We start from the raw sequence: 6,000 nt of genomic DNA on the forward strand, positions 1-6,000 counted from the left end.
ATTACTTTTGGTAGAATGACCATTTTCACTATATAAATTTCGCCAATCCTCGAGCATGGGAGATTTTCTTATCCTCTGATATGTTTTTCAATTTCTTTCTTCATTGACTGAAAGTTTGTATTATTTAAATTTTTTCTTGCTTTGTTAAAGTTACATATATATATATATATATATATATATATATATATATATATATTCATTCCAAGGAACTTTATTTTTTTCTCTTTGTTACTGGGGGGTTGTTTGTATGTTTGTTTGATTGATTATTTTGTTTCATTTTGTTTGTTTGCTTTTTTGAGACAGGTTTCTCTATGTAGCTGACTGTCATGGAAATCTCTTTATATACAAGGCTGGACTCAAACTCCTAGATTTGCCTTCTTCTTCCTCCTGAATGCTGAGATAAAAGTCTGTGCCATCACCACCTAATTCCAATGTGTTTTCCCCTGATTTCTTTCTCAATCTATTTGTAATTTGTTTACTGGAAGCCTACTGATTGTTACATATAAATTTTCTATCCTGCTACTTTGTTTTATTTATTTTTTCAACTGTAGGACTTTCATGGTAGAATTTTTAATGTCATTTAGGTATATTATTGTATTTAGCAAAAGAACTATCTTTGATTCCCTCATTTCCAATTTGTATCCTCTTGATCTCCTGAGTTGTCTTACTGCTTTAGCTAAGAGTTCAGATATTATATGGGATAGGTATGGAGAGAGTGGGCAAGCTGTTCTGTTCCTTATTTTAATGGAATTGATTTGAATTTCGCTCCATTCAAGTTGAGGATGTCTATGGGTTTGCTACAACCTGTCTTTATTATATTGAGGTATGTCCATTTTATTCCTAATTTCTCCAGGACTTTTATCATAAATATGTGTTAGATTTTGTCACACATCTTTTCTGCATCTAATGAAGTGAAGAATTTGTTTTGTTTTGTTTGTTGGTTGTTTTATTTTTGTTTGTTTTGTTTTTTGTTTGTGCCTTTCATGTTTATACGGTGGAGATTATGTTTATTGATGTAGATTTCTTTCTTTTTTATAATTTATAATTTTTATTGGATATTTTATGTATTTACATTTCAAATGTTATCCCTTTCCCTTGTTTCCCCTCCGGAGCCCCCCTATGTCTTCCTCCCTCCCCCTGCTTCTATGACTGTGCTCCCCTCCCTCCCACTCACTCTCACCTCACTGCTCTGGCATTCCTCTACACTGGGGAATCAAGCCTTCCTAGGACCAAAGGCATCTCCTCTTATTGATGCCAGACAAGGTCATCTTCGGCTACATTTACAGCTAAAGCCATGAGTTCCTCAATGTGTACTATTTGGTTGATGGTTTAGTCCCTGGGAACTCTGGAGGGGGATCTGGCTGGCTTATATTGTTGTTCTGCTTATGGGGTTGCAAACCCCTTCAGCTCCTTCAGTCCTTTCTCTAAGTCCTCCATTGGGTTACCCATGCTCAATTCAATGGTTGGTTGTGAGCAATCGCCTTTCTATTTCTCAGGCTCTGGCAGAGCCTCTCAGGAGTCAGCTATAACAGGCACCTGTCAGCAAGTACTTCTTGGCATCTACAATAGTGTCTGGGTTTGGTATCTGTATATGGGATGGATTCCCACGTGGGGCAGTTTCTGGATGGCCTTTCCTTCAGTCTCTGCTTGACACTTTCCCCCCATATTTCCTTTAGACAGGAGCCATTCTGGGTAAAAAAATTTGAGATGAGTAGGTGGCCCCATCTCCCAATTGGAGGCCTTGCCTAACCTCTGGATATGGTCTCAACAAGTTTTCCTTCCCATTTGTTGGGAGTTTCAGCTAATCTCATCCCTGTTGGGTCCTGAAAGCCTCTTGCTTTCCTGGCATTTGGGACTTGCTGGTGGATAGCCCAAGTTTCCCATTTCTTAACCCATTCCTGAAACTCGGAAGCATAACTGCAGGAACCAACATGCAAGATCACCACTTTTAGAGATTTTTTTTTCCAGTACTATGAACTATGACAGATCAGGTCTTTGTTTTCATCTGTGCAAGTGGTGCTTTTTACATGCAAAGTTTTATGGCCTGGATGGTACTTCCATCATGGCATCATTTATATTAAGGTCTGAGGGCATTCTAAATTTCTGAGACCCATTATCTACAACAAGTTTAGAGACACAATGAAGAAAGTTCTAGATGGTAACTTAATAGCAATAAGTGCCTATATTTTTAAAAAGCAATGACAACAACAACAATGACAACCACTGCCACCACCAAAGCCTGGAGAGATCACATACTAGTAACAGCACACTTGACAACTGTGAAAAGAAAAGAAGAAATCACACTGAAAAGGAGTAGACAGAGTGTAAAAATCAAACTCATGGCTAAAATAATAAATAAAATAAAATAAAATGAATCAACCAACAGTTATTAAAAAAAATCAACGAAACAACCAGTGTTTTGAGAAAATCAGGATGGCTGACAATCCATTAGCCACATAGGTTTAAAAGAATGGAGAAAAGCTCAAATTTAATAAAATATGAGATAAAAGCAAGTCATAACTATATACAAATACAGCTATATCATAAGAACTATTTTTAAAAATAAGTACTACACAATATTGTAAGATGTAAAATAAGATAATTTCCTTGATACAACCACCCACCAAATTTAATCAAGATCAGATATTCAATTTAAACAGTCCTATAACCTCACTGAAATAGAAGTATTAATTAAAACTCTCCCAATCTAAAGAAAATTCTGAATTGTACCAAAGTTTGAAAGAAATGTTAATCCCTATCCTCCTCAATTTATTACATAAAATAGAAACAGCAGGAACACTGCCCAATTCTTTATATGAAACCACAGTTATCATGATACTTAAACTATATATAAAGACAAGCAAAACAAAAGAATTGCAGTCCAATTTCTATTATGAACATATTAGCCAAACTTCTCAATAAAATACTTGCAAAAGGAAATGAAGAACACGTCTAAAAGATTATCAAGCATGGTCAAACAGGCATCATCAGAGATGCAGGGATGGTTCAACATATGCGAATCAGGAAACATGTCTAGGACTTAAAGGCTTTAGAGTTTCCATTGGGAAATCAGTTGTTATTCTTATAGGTTAGCCTTTATATCTTACTTGGTCTTTTACTTTGTAGCTTTTAACATTCTTTGTTGTTGTTGTTCTATATGTTTAGTGTTTAGATTATTATGTGCCCAGGGGACTTTCTTTTCTAATCAAACCTATTTCATGTTTTGTATGCTTCTTATACCTGAATAGTCACCTCCTATTTCAGGTTAAAGAAATTTTCTTCTAAGATTTATTTGAAAATATTTTGTGTGTGCCTTTGATATGGAGTTTTCCTTCCTCTAGTCTTACTACTCATAGTTTTTGTCTTTTTTTTTTTTTAGAGCCCCAGGACTTCTGGACATTTTGTGCCAAGCGCATTTTGGATTTAAAATTTTCTTTGATCAAGATATCCATTTATGCTATCTTGTCTTTAATACCTGAGATTCTCTCCTCCTCGTATTTTCTACATGAGGCTTGCTTCTGAGTTTTCTGTTCAAGTTGAAAATATTTCATTTTCAGATTTTACTCCATTTGCACTTACTTTATTGATTTATTTTCATTGTCTTACTCCTTTACTTCCAATGCTTGCTTGGTTTTCATAGATTTATTAAAGAGAGTTATTAATTTTCTCTTTAAAAATTTCTATAATATTAATAAAGGCTGTTTTCAGGGTTTTGTCATGCCCGTCAACTATACTGTATTTCTCAGAGTCTGCTGTGGTAGGGTTATTGGGATTTTGTGGAGACTTGTTTTCCTGGCTATTATTAATCATGCCATTTATGCATGTGTGTTTGGGAAGACTGTTTTATTTTATTTTATTTATTTACATTTCAAATACTATCCTGAAAGTTCCCTATACCACCCTGCCCCCGCCCCTGCTTCCCTACCCACCCACTCCCACTTTTTGGCCCTGGCCTTCCCCTGTGCTGGGTTATATAAAGTTTTCAAGACCAAGGGGCCTCTCTTCCCAATGATGGCCGATTAGGCCATCTTTTGCTACATATGCAGCTAGAGACACGAGCTCAGGGGGTGCTGGTTAGTTCATATTGTTGTTGCACCTACAGGGTTGCATCTCCCTTCAGCTCCTTGGGAACTTTCTCTAGCTCCTCCATTTGGGGCCCTGTGTTCCAACCAATAGCTGACTGTGAGCATCCACTTCTCTGTTTGCCAGGTACTGGCATAGCCTCACAAGAGGCTGCTTTATCAGGGTCCCTTCAGCAGAATCTTGCTGGCATGTGCATTAGTATCTGGGTTTGGTCGCTGATGATGAGATGGATCCCCGGATGGGGTAGTCTCTGGATAGTCCATCCTTTCATCTTAGCTCTAAATTTTGTCTCTGTATCTATATCCTTTCATGGGTATTTTGTTCCTTATTCTAAGGAGGAATGAAGTATCCACACGATGGTGGGAAGACTATTTGTGATTCTAGGTAGTAATGTCTGGTCTTTGTTGGTTATGTGTTTTGTTCCTTTTGCCCTCTTAATTCATAAAAGAATGTGATATTTTATAAAAAATTCTTCTGGTACTCTGATTTTGACCACTGAAGGTTACAGGTAATATATATTTCTAGATATTGGGAACTAACTCCTATGAATGAGCTTAAAGTTAGATACTGGGCTTGGTGAGGCCCTGAGGAGGTCCACAAGAGAGAGTAGAGTGTTGTTCCAGAATATAATTATTTCCCATTTGAATGAGAGCATAGAGATACAGAGCTATGATGAAATTGGTGGATTGGATTTGGAAGAGTGGATCAAGATCTACACCTCAACTACCTGCTTCTCTGGCAAGCTTGGCTGCTGTGTTACCTAAGAATACTTGCTGGAATTGGGGTTTGAGATAATAAGATGAGTGGGGAGGAGAGTTGAAGATCTGCAGGATCTGCTGGAGAAGGTGGGTACCACAGCAAAGTGTCAGTTGTGGAGACGGGGGTGAGAATGCTTCTCTGGATAGTGTGGTCTGCAAGTTCAAGAGAATTCCTACTGGAGTTGGGGGCTAAGATAAAGCAATGATTCTGCTGAAAGAAATTTGTAAGAGAAGGTATGAGTGACCAACTGGAGATGAGGACAGAGAAGGAAAAAATTTTCTTAACTGTCCTTTGTGGAATAACAGGAGAAATCTGGCAGATCAATTACACAAAGAATACATGATTTTGATTCTGATGAAATAGAAATAATATGTGTCATAAATTAATATTTTTAAAGTTATCTTTTAGTATTTCAAATTTATGAATATATTTTTAAAATATGCTAAAATATACATTGAAATTTTTCTTGAGCTGATAGAAGATGGGGAGATATACTTTGAAATTAATATTTTTACAGGATATATTTAAAAATTATTTCACTTATCTACAAAGCTCTTTCTGAATTAAACATGTACATATGCCTATAAGGTTGTATATTCAGAAACTAGCTCCTAAAAATTATTTATCAATTTTTGTCTCCTGATGTTTAGATTAGAATTATTTCATGTTATGAAATGATCATTTTTATTTAGTTCATCTATGTACTTTTATTTAGAAGAGATAAGCAAATTTTATATTTCCTGTTATTTTTTTCACATCATTTTTAAAAATTTATTTTATTAACTGTATAATTTTTTATTCTTTATTATTAGATATTTTCATTAGAAATTTGCAATTAATTCTATGAAGCCACAATTACTCTAATACCTAAACCACACAAAGATCCAACAAAGAAAGAGAAATTCAGACCAATTTCCCTTATGAATATCAATGCAAAAATACTCAATAAAATCCCCGCAAACCGAATCCAAGAATACATCAAAATGATCATCCATTATGACCAAGTAGGCTTCATCCCAGGGATGCAGGGATGGTTTAATACAAGGAAATCCATCAAATCCCTAAAGAAAAAATTGAAGAAAATCTCAGAAGATGGACAGATCTCCCATGCTCATGGACTGGCAGGATTAACATAGTCAAAATGGCCATCCTGCCAAA

This window comes from Mus pahari, chromosome 4 (assembly GCF_900095145.1).
Source record: "Mus pahari chromosome 4, PAHARI_EIJ_v1.1, whole genome shotgun sequence".
NCBI classification, from domain to species: Eukaryota; Metazoa; Chordata; class Mammalia; order Rodentia; family Muridae; genus Mus; species Mus pahari.